The 19,286-nt window shown below is 38.5% G+C and overlaps 1 protein-coding gene and 1 long non-coding RNA gene across 2 annotated transcripts in view; both read left to right on the top strand.

Annotated features, from left to right (window-relative positions):
• The window catches only part of LOC147026885 (uncharacterized), a 207,558-nt gene that overhangs the window by 19,718 nt on the left and 168,554 nt on the right, over positions 1-19,286 (top strand). The gene's annotated exons all lie outside the window — the stretch shown is intronic.
• LOC147026891 (uncharacterized) lies at positions 1,566-19,185 on the top strand. The gene is made up of 3 exons (XR_015058547.1): positions 1,566-1,809; positions 17,037-17,135; positions 17,822-19,185. It is a non-coding gene; the product is annotated as an uncharacterized LOC147026891 (long non-coding RNA).

Here is a 19,286-nt window from a genome sequence, read left to right as displayed (position 1 = left end):
GGAAAGGCTGGTGTTTTTGCACCCGCCGCTCGGCGCGCGCCCTGCACGAGTCCAGGATTGGTGTCCACAAGCGGCGCGGGAAGGCGGTGATGCGATGGTTGCGAGAGCGAGATGTAACGGCAAGGGTCGTGGCTGTGGTTGTGAAGCGGCGTTGCGGTTGGTGGTTGTTGTGTGATGGCTGTGGAGACGTGGTTGGTTGTGGTAGTAATGGTAGTAATGGCGGCTGGTCCAAAATAAAGATAGGAAAAGAAAAACGGCTATCTAGAATGGTCGCAGCCCGAATGAATGACATTTATTCCCTCTAAACAACGGGTTTGGGCCTAACTACATATATACTTACAGAGATATCTCACCTGAGGGACCTGAATGGTGGTTTGCGAATTTCGTCAACTACAACAATATATATATATATATATATATATATATATATATATATATATATATATATATATATATATATATATATATATATATATATATATATATACATATATATATATATATATATATATATATATATATATATATATATATATATATATATATATGAGCCTGGTGTTGGCGCAGTGGTTAGGGCAGCAGCTTGGGATCCTAAAGGTCCTGAGTTCAAGCCCCGTTGGACCACTGAATTAATACACCAGGGGGTTGACTCAGCCTGTCATCCTTCCGAGGTCGGCGAAATGAGCACCAGTGTACTGGGCCTGTGTATACCCCGGTTAAAATAGGTGTACCATATCCCTGTGTCGTAAGAGGCGACCAGGGTTGCGTCAGGAAGGGCATCCAGCGTAAAACATGTGCCAAATCACTATGCGGATCATGCGGATGATTCGCTGTGGCGACCCCTAAAGGGAGCAGCCGAAAGAAGAAGAAGAAGATATATATATATATATATATATATATATATATATATATATATATATATATATATATATATATATATACACACATATGTAAAATATATCCATACATATACATTTTTATATGTATGGATATATTTTACATATGTGTGTATATATATATATATATATATATATATATATATATATATATATATATATATATACACATATGTAAAATATATCCATATATATATATATATATATATATATATATATATATATATATATATATATATATATATATATATATATATATATATATATATATATATATATATATATATATATATATATATATATATACATATATATATATATATATATATATATATATATATATATATATATATATATATATATATATATATATATATATGTATATACATGTATATTTTGCTGTGCCTGAAGAAAGTCTGCACCCCCTTTCAAAATTTTCACCCACTGCATTACATCAGACTTTTTTTCAGACTTGACAGCCTCAGATTAAATCAGACTTGACGACATATATTCGTCATCATAATATAATCCACAACTGTCAAGTGAAAAACAAATTCTACAAATTTCAGAAAATTAATGAAAAACACGAAACGAGAATATCTTGGTTGGATCACATTGGTAACCGCAGGTTGCTGACCGACGCCTGAGCGAAAAACATGGCAATGACGTCAGACATCTGTTTGACGAAAATGCGAATGAGAAATCGCCAATTGCTTGCCGCGGCCACGAGACGTCATCCGTGCCATTTTTACTTGCACTGTGTTACCGAGCGTCTGATACTGTTTGCGTGAGGCCGGCCATCCTTTTAACGTATGTTTTAGTTGGGATTATGTTTTAACTCGAAGCTGTACTGTAATTAGATTATTGATCGTGAGCGCGACTTTGTGGAACATATTGAAGGAAGAACCCTGAGGTAAGGCGAACAGCGAAGAACTGCTTTAATTTTTGTTGCGCGTTGATATCTTGCTTCGAAGTTTATTGAAGCTTAAATTTGATAATCGCCGGTTTGAAATATATCCTTACATTATTATTATTCATATTGTTATGTACAACAACAAGAATGAGTGTGGCAGCCTTCTGAAACAATTCTTATTAAATACTCCTCGAGTCGGAATTCCGTTTCACAATCTACTCGAATCTAGATAGACTCGCACGACGTAATCCGTTTTTGTGCTGGAATGTACGTAAATATACATATATTGGGTGGTCGCTAGACTACCGTTATTCTCAGGTTTTCTCTCTGTCTGTTTGTATGTAATGGACAGCTCTGGAGGCCAGAGGACTCAACCGATTTTGATGAAACTTGACAGGAAGGTTCATACCATGATCTGGTTGTATGCTTTTGAGCACCGTTGCCTAGCAACGGGACTTTGAAATGTTTGAAAAAAAAAAATTTCGGATTTTTTTCAAAAATCTGCTTCCGCGCTTTTATGCGCATTATAATCAACCTCTTTGTCAAAAAATTTCAGCCCGATACGTCAAAAACTGTATGACTAGTATGCAATTATATAACGACCACCCATGTCGCCCTCCGGCGTGTGTGTGTGTGTGTGTGTGTGTGTGTGTGTGTGTGTGTGTGTGTGTGTGTGTGTGTGTGTGTGTGTGTGTGTGTGTGTGTGTGTGTGTGTGTGTGTGTGTGTGTGCGTGCAACTGTATGACTCATTATGATGTGGAGATCCAGATTGTCGGTTAAGGTTCAATTTCAAGGATTTACAAGGAAATCGAACGCAGGTGGAGGCCATTCAGCCCATCATGCCTGCGTGAACGCCATTCAGTAACGCAAACCTTGAAGGGTGTTGTGTGGCAAAGTCAGCTCAACCGTTTTCAATGGCGTCTCCTGCTGCCCTTACTCCACAGCTCTGTGACGTCACTCCGTTCCAACTCGGCTCGTTGGTTCCGGTTCCGCCTCGTCAGTTCTGGTTCCGCCTCGTCAGTTCCGGTTCATCATTCATTCGTTAATATTCATGTAACTCCCAGTACCACAAAGGGCCAAGAAGAGTTCGGTGTTTTATATTGCTAAAAGCTAATGTGTGGGCATTCTGATTCTGAGAAATGGGCAACCTTCACGTAGTAATTGTGTAGTGTACAGGTAGTGAAGGGAAAAAAAAAATAAAAAGAAGCACTGACAGAATGTCACCTGGTGAGGTGTTGGGTGGCCCCACCAAGTGCATCCAAGATGGCATGGATACGCCGACGTGCCATGGAGTCATCACGACACATATTGGTGGTATTTATTTGTTTTTATACAAAATCCAAGCTTGTTGAAGAGCGAGGAGACAAAGGGTAAAATAGCAACATACTGACAGTTGGGTAACAAGTTGATGTCATAAGCAAAAAAACGAGGAGAGAGAGGGAGAGAAAGAGGATTCCTGCGATTTATTATCTCACTTCAACACACCATTCAGCCCCTGGAGCTTTATAATCCCTTAGTTTTCTTAGCTGTTTCCTTACTTCCTCCATTGCTCACCCCAGAAATTGATGCTCGCAGCTATTTGAAGTTCCCTTGACTGACTCCTAAAGGTGGAATCAAAAAAGGTACTTTATAAACTTGCTGTATCACTACCATCACCCACCAATTCTGTTCTATCCCTGAAGGACCAGCCTGGTGTTGGCTTAACAGTCAAAGTGGCTGGCTTAAGATGTTAGAGTCATGAGTTCGAGCCCCTGTTTCCGCCATTGAAATAACACCAAGTGGGTTGACTTAGCCTGTCATCCTTCCAAGGTCAGCAAAATGAGTATCAGCTTACTGGGGTAATAAGCCACTCGAGTATCCTGCGTCGGAGTGGCAACCTGTCCAGGGGGACTGTTCTGCACCGCTCAGCCACATGAAACTGCCTCAGCAGCCTTATGTATCTCACGGCATGAAAGCAATGGTTATTAGCACATCCCCCATGCAGGGAAGGTTGTGTTGTGTTGTGTTGCGTATGTCTGTGTGTCTGTCCAGGCCGTAACTTTTTATTTTTTACCATTTAAGCTTTTATCATCAAATTTTCAACAAAGCTTCATTATGAGAATATGGAGAACAGAAGACACATTCACAATTTTGTTAAAATTTCCCTCATTGTTATTGTTGTTATTATTATTATTACTAGCAAATACAACCCGTCACTTCACTGACGGGGATGTGAAGGGGAGGGGCTGGCAAAAAAGAGAGAGAGAAGGGAGGGGAGGGGAGGGGAAGCAAGGAGTGCACGAAGAAGGGGAAGCTAGGAAGGGGAGGAGAGCAAGGAAGGGGGTGGAGGTGGGGAGAGCGATGCCTCACGAAATGTTGCCATTCACTGTGGGAGGGAGGGGTGGGAGAGAGAGCGACAAAGACAGAGACAGAGACAGAGACCGACAGAGGTTTGGGAGGAGAGTGCTGCTTCATGTCATTGGAACCCCAATTCATGTCAGAACAGCTTCACACACGACCACACAACTGAGTTTGTAAAGTAATCCGTTGGCACATCTGCAAAAACTTTGATATCCCAGTTCCAGAAAATTTGTGGGAATATTAACCAAAGGCATGGATTGAAAACATGGAAGGACCTAATGATCCCATCGAGTGTGAACATCGAAAACAAAGCATTGTGATCAGATGTCATACTTAGATACAAAAAAACAGAGAAGAAGGCATTGTTAAGTTAGGTGTTAATACCAGTGATTTTGGACTAATAATGCAGAAATCAAGAAAATGACCAAATACCAAGACCTCAAGCATGAAGTTAAAAGATCCTGGAAGATGAAGAATGCCAACGTTGTTCCTGTGATAGTTCGAGCTACTGGAATGATGACAAGGAACTTCACAGAGACATTAAAAACCATCCTTGGGAATATTACTTCAAACAAACTACAGTTGGAAGCTGTCCGGGGCTCAGCGACGATCCTGAAGAGAGCCATCGGTACAAAACTATGAGAACAGAAAACTTCACAGCTTGGTCCATGAATCGTGACCCCTTACTGAAATAAAGGTGGATACTTTGAGCCCATCCTGGGAGGACTCCATTCCACATTCTGAGACTCGCATATGAAGATACCAATCAACAACACCACACTCACACTCACACTCACACTCACACACACACACACACACACACGGATACTTTGAGGCGTGGTAAGTCTATGTTTCACCTCCTGAAACCCACTCACATGTGGAGTTAGCAGGCAACAGAAACTTGCATGTACACACACATACATGCGCGCACACTCTCATACAGAGGTGGATACTTTGAGACCTGGGAGGGCTCTGTTCTACTTTCTGGAACCCACATATGGGGATAACAACCAACAACAAAAACGCACTCCTATGGAGGTGGATACTTTGAGACCTGGGAGGGCTCCATTTCACTTTTGAAACCCCAATATGGAGATAATAACCAAAAACACACACACCGTTACCAAATGCCATTGTGGTAATGCAGTTTATAGACTTACAAACATGTGCAAATGCACACATGAATCAAGTAAATAAAAACGACAAACACAAAGATTTACCTTGAAACAGCATTCTTTGAAAGAGGATTTAAAGTAGGTTCGGCCTTAGTTATTTTATAACTGGTTTACACAGTTCTTCAGCTAAAATGTAGGGTCGGTAGGTCAAAATATAGATATAAATATAATTTCAATTTTTAGAGATTATATATTTTAATGATTTTTTTTCGGATGTTCCATGGAAAAGACAAGGGTAGTTGGCGGGGTTGGGGGGGGGGATAAATATAAACCCTGGACCAGGAGGATTTAAGAAAACATTGAAAATGGAAGATCATTCAAATGCAGGATGCCCATGTTCACTGTATCATCTGATGTGAAAAACAATAAAGAAGGATTAAAACTTGTTTTTACAGTATAGTCTGGCATGTTTTTCTTATAGAAACCTGTTGGATCATCAAACAAATGGAAACAATGCTGAGAAAATTACTGTCCAAGTCGTAGATGTGTGCGTGCACACCAGTGCATAGTGCTGGATATGATTAAAAAAAGGTGTCTACTAGGAGTCAACACGCTCAAAATGGTCAATCAGAGCCATAACCAGCTCTTACTTTTCAGTGGGAATCTGATCGTACCGTCTCCCCATCCCCATGAGCACATCAAAGGCTGATTTCTGGTCCGTTGAAGGCTGAATATCAGCATCTCGCAGGGAAACTTTGACGTACCTGGCACCAAAATCTTTCAATACGAACAGCGGTGTACAACTTTCGATGGAAACAAAATCAGCACGATTGAGAGTAACCTGCGAATCATCCCTACTGCTGCACTGAATTGATGCAATAGTTCGGCCAGAATATTCGTCGTCAAGATGTTGCGTGATTAAATCACCAATACAGTCACTCGAATTTATACCGCTGACATACTTCTTGACAATCACTTTCGCCCCCGAAACCACCGTCAATCTGAACCATGCTGGCCACTGCTCAGACACCATGACCGAAGACTACTGCGCAGTTTGGTTTAAAGGGGACTCGGCATTTTGGTGTGCGCGCGAAATTATATTTTGAAAATAAATGCCGACGTTTACATTTCGGGTTTTGAAACTTTTGCGGCTTCGGCGGAAAATTTATAAATATAAAAGGCTAAAAATGTGTTTTATATTTATATTTCATTTCATCAAATATACCGTCGGCGGATCTGTAAACCAAGTTATAAAATAACTAAGGCCTAATTAGGATAATTCAATTCAAAGATGTATCAAGCCACAGAACGCAAAATGTCGATCTATACTCCATGCCTTCACAGCTAGAAAAAACATGGCGAACACCTGGTCGGATAGACCTTCTTGTTTTTTAATTATACGCCCGATATATATATATATCGGGGCGTATTATGTGATACCGGTCATCCGTCCGTCCGACTGTCTGTCTGTGTCTGTCTGTCCGTCCGTTCCTGTCCACACTCTAACTCCCAAATTTTTCAACTTTCACGTTTCATATTTGGTACATCGGTACAGACTGTCGAGACGGTGTGTCGTGACATATGTTCGTCATCTAAAGTGGTTGCCATGGCAACCAGGATGCTGTTTTCCATGTCGTAGCACAATTCTGTATATACATTCTTGTTCGGGCGTATATTGTGCTCACTTGCGCTCTTGTTTTCATATGTATTGATGTTGAAGTGAGAGGTGGATCACAAAAGGAGATCACAAAAAGGTTAACAAAGCGACCTCCTGTGAAAATGTAATTGCACATTTTCAGTGGATGTAACACCTCCCGAAGCACCCACCGCACAGCACTGCAGGATCAAACAAAGGCAGAAACATATATTGTGAGATTGAAAGCATGGTTACTTTTTCCCAAAAAATAACAAAGCAGCTTGGAGAGCACTCGCCGAGTGGCACTCAAGCAAGCACTCCATTGAAACGGTTGATAAGAAACGGCTGCCTTGGCACACAATTGACAATCGCCAAACCATGATATTAAACATACACCTCCGGGAGACAGCCAAAATGTCAAATATGTCCGAATTGGACAAATTGACACTTTTCTATGAGTCGGAAAATCTTGTAAGTTCGTTTCTGGAGCTTAAATTTTTGTAATTCTGCTTAGTTTAAGAGATATTCGTGGCGATCACATGTGCGGAAATGAAATAAAACTATGCACCCTGACATCTCCGGGCGTTTATAAGCATTGCAATGTACCCAGCGATTCGTAGCTATGATGAATGAACAGGCATTCGATAATATGAGTGAGGGGAGTGAAAAAAAATACCCAACTATCGTTAAGAAATCGTTGCGGCCTGTTCCAAGTCACGGCAAGATTGAGCAGGCCAAAAAACATGGTGGCTTCAGACCCCAGCGAGGTTATCCAGGAAACGCCTTGAGACCCCAGAGAGTGAGGTGGCCGAGGATCGCTTGATGAAGGATATAATTAAATACGGGCATTAATTATCTTCAAAAGGGGTGTTTCAATTAACTCAAACACCCAATTTCCTTGGAGTTTTCTGAGTATGCATGCAAAGTTCCAGGCTGCTTTTTATGGTTTTGGAGTTATGGAGGAGGCACACACACTGTCACACACTATCTCACACACACACACACACACACACTCACACACACACACACACACACACACACACACACACACACACACACACACGCTTTGCCTTTTATTAATATAGATTATTATTCGACCTTTTTTTTGTTATTTTTCTTTTTTTCTTTTTTTGCTCTTATTTTTTAACATTTTTTTTTCTCTCTCAGCAACCACTTGTCAGATTAACAAATTTTCAGGGAAGGAGCGACCCACATGGAAAATATTACAGCCATTTTTGGATTAAACGCAAATAATTGAAATATTATATCTCTGAAACTGTTGCTCGGAAAAATTTGAAACTTGGCACATTTCATTCTACTCCCAATGGGAAATATAGGATTGTAAGGATAACATCATTGGTTAAGTTCTAGACCAGCCATAAATGTTTTAGTCAAAATCCTTGTTTACCTTTGAGATTCAGTGTGTATGTCCAGGCTGTAACATTTTTATCAATTAAGCTTTTGTCATCAAATCTTCAACAAACCCTTTCATATGAGATTGTGGAGAGCACAAATTAATAAAATGTACATTTTTTTTAAACTGTCGTTTTCGTCAAGTTTAGTTTGAGCATTTTGAGATGCTTTCTAATTATTATTATGATTCCCTTAAGTGGCCCACACTTGTCTTAAACTTTTTGTTATCTCCTCTTGTGGACAGGCCCTCGCTGCTCCTGTGGTTGGCAGTGAGTGCCCCGGAAGCAGCGGGAGAAAGAGAGTGGCATCTATATGTGGGAGGATTGTAGGGGTTACCCAGATAGTTCAGACGACAGAGCATTGGTATGGTTCACCAGAAGACCTGGGTTAGCTTCCCGGTCTGGGCACATAATTTTCTGACATATGCATATAATATTTATTTGTCTGTTCATTTATCATTGTATTAATACACCCCCTGTGGTGAATATTAGCGGGCATGAAATTGTCCCCCCATGGGGGAAGACCCTCTTGTGGACAGGCCCGTGCTGTTCCTATGGTTGGCAATGAGTGCCTTGGAAGCAGTGGGGGAAAGAGAGTGGCATCTATATGTGGGTGAATTGTGTGTACAGCTAGTGGTCTGCCCAGATATCTCAGATGGCAGAGCACTGGTATGGTTCACCAGAGGATCTGGGTTCAATTCCCAGTCTGGGCATGTGATTTTCCCACATATATATATATATATATATATATATATATTTAAAGAATGCCTTGCTGTTGTGTTTAATATTCATGGCTGTCCTTTTCATCATATATTTTAGCTTGCCAAGTAGTTTTCTTAACTAGCCCCATTTTACTCTGAGCTGATGTACTCTATTTCAGTTATTATGTACTTGATTAATGCCTACTGCTCGTAGATTCTTCATAACACTGCATACCTCCCTCCTCATCTATCGTAGTCTCTTTCTGCCTCTATCTTTAAACCTCACTGGAATATAATGTACTCTACACCCTACACATTTGCTCCTTTATTGCCCATTTCTCTGATGCAGACTGCCTACTCATTAACTTTATCCAATCAGAAATGCCTAACTCCCTCAACGTTTACCTTCCTGAAACCAAACAGCCTCACTCTACGATGCTAAATTCCACATCTTAGCAATATCGTTGCACACTATGTTGTGTTCGCTTGTCTCAAGATGTTTTCCTCCCTCTACCACCTACACAGGAGATACACATTGGATCATCTGTTACTAAAAGGAGCAATGTGTTGTGTGTTTGTCCATCCATCTGTGTACAGCACGCTTTATTCTAAAGGGTCCCTGTTGTCGTAGAATAATAGAAATGTTACTGAAAAATTTATGTCCATTTTATCCTCAAAAAATGCCTGTTTACTTCTCCTACGCTCCCACCTATTGATCATCTGTGTGTTGTATGACCCCCCCGAACAGTGACAACTCCATCTACATCTCTCTCAGACAACAGGGACAGACGTTTAACCACTCATCCCAACTCTGTCTTCCTCTTATTTGGCAATTTAATTTGTCACCATGCAACTTGGCTCGCTGCTGGTACCTCTCTCACCAGTCATAGCACTTCAGCAAAGGACTTCTTTGACTCCATGTGGGACTGACTCAATCTGTGAACTTTCCAACCTGGATTTTTCCCAATGGCAAATCCTCCCTTCTGGACTTGGTGATGACAAACTTGCTCGCAAATGTCTCCTGCTCTTCCTCTGCTCCAATTGGTTCATCTGATCATGTCCTTGTGAAAGTCAACATCTCTGGCTATTCTCAGGGAGTTGCCTTCATGCCGCTGAGTCTGGCATTTCACCGAAACAGATTGGCAGGGACTGCAAGCAGTCCGCTCTCTTCAGGACTGGTCTCCCATATCCACTGCCCATGATGTTAACTCAGCCTGGGAATTTATCCACATATACCTGTTCTCTCTGATGCACAGATTTATCCCATCTCATCTTCAATTATCCTACCTTTCTTCCTGCCCAAGGTACACTGAATTCTGTGGTGAGGCAGTTGCTATGAAACAACTTTCCTTTTCTTCCTGGAAGGCAAGCCTGACTGAAGGCAATCTCAATGCATTCGAAAATGTCAACAAGTGTGTGTTCACTCTCAGGAGAACCAGAAACAACATCTGTCCAACCTCAAGAGTGAACTTTCAAACTTGTCCCCCTTCTCTAAAACCTGGTGGTGCCTTGTTAAGCCTGTCTCTGGTGTATGCACCCCTTCCATCGTTTCCTCTCTTCAAATGGCACCACAGCCAACTCTGCTCGTGAGAAGATTGAATGCCTCAATTCTGTGTTTGCTTCCAAATATTGTAACCCCAACTGCTCACTCTCGGTGCCCACCCTTCCCTGTCATACCCAACTGCTCATGTAGTCTGTGTCTTTTGCATGTGAGAAGGTGTAGAGTTCCTTCAACCCTAAATGTTTGCTTTTAAATCTTGTGTCCAAAACCCATTGTTTTCTGTACCCAACTTACCCAGTCGCACCCAGCTGTTCCTGGACTCTGTGTCCTTTTCTCCTGGCAAGGTGGAGAGCTTGCTGTCAAACCTCGACTCAGATTCTGCAATCAGTCCAGACGGCATCAGTCTTCGTGTTCTACAAACCTGCTCTGCTGCTCTTGCTTCACCCTCTCTCTGTTCTCTGCACCCTCTCTTTTACTCAAGGTCATCTGCCATCTGATTGGAAATCAACAAACATAACCAACCAGGAAATCTTGTAAATCAATATACACTCTATCATCCTCATTTTCTGTGTTCAACGGTTCATCAAAATAACTTGAACCTTGGAGACCATCTTTTGTTAGAAGAAACATTTAATCTGGGAGTTGGTTTAATGCTTAGTTGAGCAGAACTCAAGACCATCAATTCATCATTAAATATCAATACCTTTGCATTAACTAAATAGAACTGTGCTGATTCATCTGTTGGTATGAAACCAGCTATTGTTTTTGAATCTGTTGAATATTCATTGTACTGAGTAGCTTTCACAACATAAAAATAAGGCCGATTTACCTTTTCCAGCTCTTGGAATAATCCTTCATCATCATATTCTTATTCTCATATATATTCTAGTTCTTGCTCTGTCACTTGACGAAAATCTTTTAGCACTTGAAGTTTGTAGGAGTATATTCTATCATTGTAGAAACAGGGGCTTCTATCTTTTGTTGAGGAGTCTTTAAAAGTGGTTTAAATTTTTTTTTTTTCGTTCATACGCTTCTTCACCTATTCGTTTTTGTCTCTGTTTCTTCTTTATGCCTTCCTGTTGTTTGACAACTTTTGAAACTAACTTCTGATGTTCCTTAAACCCTCTAGCTCTTTCATTTGCTTCCATTTTCTGTATTTTTTTTATTGAAAAATATCCTTTAGTGTCTCATCTTGTTTGACCACAATATATTAATTTTTTAGTTGTCTGTTTCATATAATCCTCAAACTCCCTTTTACGACATAATGTTGAACAATTGTCTCTCCAAAATTATTTGTATCTATTGAATTTAGCGTGAAGAATTCTGCATTATTTCTTATCGAGCGACGAGGGAGTTGAAAGTATGATTGGCTAAGATTGCAATTACAAGAAGAATGTCTCCCTCTGTTGTATTAGCTATCCATAACCGTTTGGTTTCTCATTTATACAATCATCAAATATATTGAGGTTCTTTTTGGATTTATCCAAATCTTGGGGTGATGGTTTGTCATCCGTATTATCACAAAGGTTACAAGATACTGAAGGAGTGGTTTTCTTTTTACATTTTTGTGTATTCCAAAATAGTTGTATTATATCTTCAATGTTATAATCATTTTGTTTGTTTTAAAGTTTAAATAAACCGATTAATGTCTTCTTTTTGAAGACCCGCATTAAAACCTTGTGAGAGCAATTGATACTCAGGTTGAAAACTTGACTTTGTGAAAATTATTAAATTCTCATAATCCAAAAAGTTTGAAGTAAGGAGCATCTTTAAGAGGAAAGAAGTTTTTCCACATCCACTTGAACCAACTATTAGACATCTTAATGAATTTGGCAAATTTTTGTGGTTGTTAAATTTTATCTTACTTTCTCAGACCATTCATTTATATATTTGGAAAAGAAATCGTCGAATTTTTTACAAGTATTATTTGAAACTCTGTAGTTCATCCAAAGTTCGGGTTTGATTTATGAATAACCATTATTTTATTTATATAATATCTTGTGTTGATGGTTTATCTAAAATGACAGTTGGGAATAATATATATCATTAATGTGTGGAACATCAATCTAATTTTATCAATATCTTCCATTGATAGGAAAGGTGTATTATCACCCTCATACTTTGTATTAATTTCTCTTATCAATCTTGTAAAGCAATTCATTTTGGGTGTAATTTTCAAATATTTATGATGCTTTATATATTTTTTGAGGTGAGTAATGAGACTATAATCACAGAATATACTGTACACTGATTATAACCTTTGAGCTCTGTGTTTAATCCTATCCATGAGCACGATGGAAAACTCACAAATTGATTTGACTCAGCAGTCTCCTTCGAGTTCCTCAAAACATAAAGTTTCAGGATCTTTTATATCACTTGGATTTAGCTTGTTGTTAATTTATATAGTATGTTTTTTTTTTTTAGAATAATTTAATCCTCCAATAAATCATATTTTCAAATCAGCTTATTTATATGCTTCACCATCTTCATCATCATTATTTATATCATCAGGATATTCACTATTATCAGCATCTTCATAATCTATAAAACTACTTTCAGAACTAACATTTGAACATAAGCTGTCAGTGTCATCGCTGTCTTCTGGACCAAGTTCCTCACCAGCAAATTCATTAAAATCTTCAGATGTGTAATGGCTCATTTACTGTTTTATGGAAAAAAAACTTGTATTAAAAAATCTGTATTCACACTTGTATCCACATGGTAAAGTATTATTTCCATTCTCCAATATATATGTATATATATATATATATATATATATATATATATATATATATATATATATATGTATATATATATATATATACATACATACATACATACATACATACATACATACATACATAAATACATATATTGTTACGAATCTGGAACCCATCGCATACAACAGCCAGGGTCCCTATAGAACAGTTATATCGATAAGTCTGTGTTTCCAGGCAGGGTTCCTTCCCCTTTGTTTAATGGGTGAATAATTGTACGTGCACTGTGAATTATTTTATAGTTAGACCTTTTGTTACATCAATTACTACAACAACAACATCCTCCTTCGTTTCTCGTCCCACCATCATCCATCGGCAACATTAAACACGTGCGTGTCAGCACGTATATGGGCGGAGTTTCCTCGGCCACCAGAGCTCCGACTCCGCCCCAGAGAGATGGAATGTTCCCCACGACCAATGAGAGGCGAGACGTCTCAGACACCGAGTTTCCCACGAACCCCGGACCAATGGGAGGCGAGACGTCTCAGACGGCGAACTTTCCCACGGCCTCTCGACCAATGGGAGGCGAGACGTCTCAGATGGCGAACTTTCCCACGGCCTCTCGACCAATGGGAGGCGAGACATCTCAGACGGCGAACTTTCCCACAGCCTCTCGACCAAAGAGAGGCGAGACGTCTCAGATGGCGATCCTTCCCACGACAGCCCAGCCCGCAGGAGAAATGCAATATAAGGAACGCCAGGGCTTTGGAAACAGCGTTAGGGTTGGGCGATTGGGTTCGAGGTGCCGGAGATCAACTCGTCTGGTCTGGTCGGCTTGGCAGCGATCGGGTTTGAGGTGCCGGAGATCGACCCGTCTGGTCTGGTCGGCTTGGCAGTGCTCGGGTCGTCTCTCGTCTCGTCCACCTGGAATCCGACGCTTTTCCTCCGTCCCTGGTGCTTAGAGTGGCATCGTTGCTGCGGGTTCGAGTCTCGCCGAGCCAGATCGTTGAAGACCACACGAGCTGGACAGGTCCAAGCGCAGGCTCTGGTCTCCAGCTCACCTGTCCTTGTGCTGGAGGCCTTCAATAAAGACTATTGGGGTCCATTTATGTGTGTGTGTCTGTCTGTGGGCCCGTCTTTAAGTATAAATTGTTAAGTGCTTGCTTGCTCTTTGTACATTGCATGACTATATTCGGGGTTAATTCTGCTCTGTGTCCCCCCTTTCCCTATTGTAAATAAATCCCCTGTTAACTGTATCAGCTCGTTTCTGTGTTTTCTTCATTGGTTTAACACGGTGCGTGTTGGGGAATTTAAGAAGGCGGTTGTTGCCATAATTGTGTGCATTTGGACCGACGGGACCTCGGTAACCATCCGCTTGGGTTACGCACGGGTCGAGCACGGAAATGACTCGTCCCGTTTGAGTTCCGTTGAGGGTGTGAATACTCGGTAGTTCGCCACGTGGGCCTCTCGGTATTTTGAAGTTTGGCAAATAACCCTGTACCACATGGTTGATTTATTGACAATTTACGGTCCTGTAAGGGACCCGTACCCTCGGAGTTGTCCGAAGGTGACTATCTAGATTCCGGGTGTTCGGTAGAGTCGACCCTACTGCTCCACCTAGCGGTCATGCTCGTCGCCGATACCTGGCCCGCAACAATATATATATATATATATATATATATATATATATATATATATATATATATATATATATATATATATATATATATATATATATATATATATATCTGATCATGAAATGCTCCCAATGCTTTCTTATTTATTTGTTCTAAATAGATCTGATACTTATAACTTCTCATACTATTCATCTTCCTTTACTCTTCTTTCTTCTAAACTAAACAATCATAATAATGCTTGAAATTTATAGTGTATTTGATTACATTCTGCTTTATCCCTTACAACTTTTTATCACTTTTAGAATCACTATACTTGTAAGCACAAGACTTTGCTCTTAATCCTACAAGTTCACTCATCTGCCCTTCCAACTCATCTTTAAATTTTCAACAACTTTTTTGTTTTTTGTAGAAAATAGTCAATTATCTTTTTCGTAATTGCTTGTGTCATCAATGTTTATGTCTTTCATCATATCCTCATAAACATCTTCTGTCTTGATATCCAATATAAAACTGTCTGTATCAATGTAAAGTAGAGTAACTCTTTCATCATAGTTCTTCTTTTTTAAGCCATTGTAGAAATCGTCACACAGCAACAACTTCGACATGTCAAGAACTGATGTTCCTACATGAACAGGTTTATCCATCACAATGCTTTCCTTCCCCATATGAATAGCACAAAAGGTCTCAGAGAATGTCTATACTCATTTAAAGTTGGATCTATTAATTAATTTAAATGCTTGTTTCCAAGATGTAGTAAGTCTTATGTTTTATCCGTTTCTTACATTTTCAATCGTCTTGCTAAATACAGCATTTTTCATTAATTTATAGAAGTCTTTCTCAGTCAGTCTAAGCAGCTGTTCACATCTGAGTATTGAAGTATTTTTTTTTAACCATTTAACTTTGGTTAAACTTTAGAACTCTGTAAATTATCTTTATTATCAATCCACCTGATAGATATTTCCTCAGGTTTCTTTGGTATAATACATAATTGGCTTTATCATATGATTTCGTTAAACGTCTTTCTGTTGGTGTACATGCTCGAGAAGAGATTGTAAGAAATGATTGTTGATAATTGTTGAGCCATTGTTTTTTTGGTTTTTCTTTATCGGGAGCATTTGCTAAGTCTTTTTGAGCATTGTGGAGTTCTTCACGATATTTTAAATTCAATTCAAAGTAATATCCAACTTTTGCTTCATCCAATTCTTTTCTGGGTAGAGATGATGACATTTTTTAAAAGATTCGTTCATAATTCTTTTCCTTTACCCATTTGAAGCCTTCATATGGTAGAGCTTGATACATCGCCCATCCATAAAGATTGTTAGCATCATAATACATAAAATGAGAACTATCTTTCGAAGCATCATAATCAGAGGGATATTTATTGTTTGCTTTCACATATCTTTTTGAATCGACTTGTGATATTCCTCCTCTTTTAGCTTTCTCTATCATCAACAGCATAGGCCTGTCGCAGCTAAGTGGGAGCCACCCTGTTGCAATGCTTGTATTTAAATAACTGTAAATAAACACAAATATGAGTAAAGTAGCCTTCTTGAAAACCTCACAGTCAGTTAGAGCATTGAAAAAATATATAAAATATGTGTACTTATTGACCGTCAGATGTCAGGATCCTAAGATTCATGTACGTAAAATGCTATCAGCTGAAAAAGCAGTCATATTTCCAGTTTCATTTTTAGATTTTCAGATGTTGTTTAATTTATCTGATATTCATCATTGGAACTTGGTTTTGAAAAGTTTATTTCAACAGAAAAAGTGAACTTTCCTTTCCAGAACATGTTACAGTTTGGAAATCGATCAAAAATTGGCTGAGTGGCATGTGATAGAGTGAAATTTATCCTAGTTTCACTTTGAATGCCTATTCAGGGATGAAAAAATAAAAGTGCCTGTGCTATTCTGTGAAGTGTGCTGAAAGTGGCTGAGATGAGGCTCATTTTACCAACAATAATCATATATCTAATTTTACAAACATTATAGACATATTTTGATTAAATACTGCTCACTGACCACGCGTTTCAAAATTTCAAATTTGTCCGCCATTACGCGACAATCAATATTATACACAATACAATTTTTCCTGAATCATTGAATTTGAAATCTCTTACCCCAAATGATACATTTCTGTCATGACCTTCTTTGCTGGAAAAATACAGGTTTGCCTCAATCTCCCTCAACAGTTAAAGGGAGATTTTTTTCTTGTCCGCCATCACACGACAATTATGGAATTCTGGAATTATTGCTGAAATATTGAGGTGAGTGAATGTTTTAAGTATTTGGACATTAAAATAGATAAAACAGATGAATCAGACTGACTTCACAAGTATCAGTTTCACTTAAGTGACCCAGCAGTATTGGCGTCGGAGGTTTTGCACTCCACCGAGTGCTCCCCCTCTAGTTTCTGAAATGATTTTGGAGATTTGAATATGCTTTAAGACGGATGCTAATGTTTATAAATTATTTGCCGTAAATTTACTTGAATCTAAAAATCTAACATTACTTTTGTGAGTTGTTGGGATTGATTTTGTGAATGAGATGTACTCTGGTCTGTGGTAGGAATGACAGATATGTTCCCAGGTGTCTTTGAAAGTTCGCTTATGGATAAGTGTGTGTCATAGTTGGTGTTGTTGTGAAGAAAGATCGGAATGAAAGTCGGGAGTTTAAAATTGAGATTACAACTTTGATGAGCAGGTCCTCTATATTTACCAGTAAGATGACAATGGTCTCTAACTTTTGGTGCTTTCCTGATTACATCTTGACAAGGATAACAAATGTTGAAGTTCTTAAAGTCTTCTTCCTCATCTTGTGTTTCATTGCTTCCTAAGTTTTTTTTGCAATACTTCTGTTTGTTGAGTACAATCGTTTTGTCATCGTTTTACAAACCCTTGACGGGTATCTTCTCTTCTGTACATTTCTAATTGATTGTATTGGTCTCCAACAGATGATCTGATATATTAACAGAACCAACAAGGAGTATGCTTTTGATATGGCTTGGTACGATTGATTTGGATTTGGGGTAGTGTCTATCTTTTTGAGAATGCTTTCAAAGTCGGCATATATCACAAATGGATGCTTTATGGATTTATTTATATCATTCAAATCTACCACTGAACCCACTTTTGGCACATTGATTCCAGTTGATTTATGGTTTGAGCAATATATTGAATGTTGTTCAAATCTTTCTTTTGTGTGAAAGAAGTTGACATCGCTTACAGGGACATGTCTTATCTTATTAGTTTGATTGTATGCTTGAGAAGTGGTCAATCTTGATAAATTTTTGATGGAAGCATAATGTGAATTTTCCTCGAAACGCTAGTACAGAAGGTCAATGTGCATTTCATCATTTTATAGTTATTTGAAATGTTTGACATTTGAACTTTGTTTATATCTGTTAGTCCATGTACATTAACAGAGAGATTGTTCATTTTCTCAAAGTTAGAGATATCCTTCATCTTCATTGGAAATTCTAATCCTTTAACATTTAAAGTATTTTCATATTTTTTATAATGCCAAATTCATTCCGGTTTCTATTGTGGGGGGTGTAAGTGAGCAAGAACAGCCCAAAGGAAGCATTTGTTGTCATTGTTTTGAACATTAACAACTGCTTTTTGAAGTTTTATTACCCTTGGCAAGTCAATATAGGAAGAAGCTTGAAGCGGATTCAATTTCAAGATGTGCATATCTCAGAAAATGATTTTGCCAATGTTAAACCCACTTCCTTCTGTATTATCAACAACTTCTATTTCATACCTCTGAAGTTTATGATAAACATTACAATCTTGGAAACCTTGAAATGAAGAAATTAAATGAGGGTTTGTTCTCATATAAGGTGTTTCTTCTTTAAATTCGTTTCTTTCATTGTCTTCTTTTATCAAATATAATTTTACTCCCATATATAATTTAATCGTATTAAATTCCCTCAGGCTCTTGTTAATTAAAGTTTCAACAGCCGAACTAACTTTCGCAATTGCTTCAGCTACTGATTTTGGTTCTGGCTCCTTAAACCTAAAAATTCTTCTTTATATATAGTCCATAAATGCCCCATCAGTTTTTTTCAATAACAAACCCGGCTGTATCTTCTCAGTTTTTTTTTTTTTTGTGGGTGTTTGCATGATTGAAGATGTCTCTTATAACTACATTTTAACAAGTCCTGAGAGCATATATCACAATGTTTTGTTTTTTCTTGCTTTACTGTTTGGATTAGTTGAAATATATTGAGTGTATGTTTGCATGATTGTGTTTGTTGTAATTGCAAACATCGCAGTGAGTTATATTCACCATATTTATATGACAAAAAAAGTTTTTTAGGGTATATATATATATATATATATATATATATATATATATATATATATATATATATATATATATATATATATATATATATATATATATGTATACAGGGG

This window comes from Eptatretus burgeri, chromosome 5, assembly GCF_056783735.1.
Source record: "Eptatretus burgeri isolate ZD-2024b chromosome 5, Ebu_testis_v1, whole genome shotgun sequence".
NCBI lineage: Eukaryota > Metazoa > Chordata > Myxini > Myxiniformes > Myxinidae > Eptatretus > Eptatretus burgeri.
This window is presented reverse-complemented; position numbering and strand designations above follow the sequence as displayed.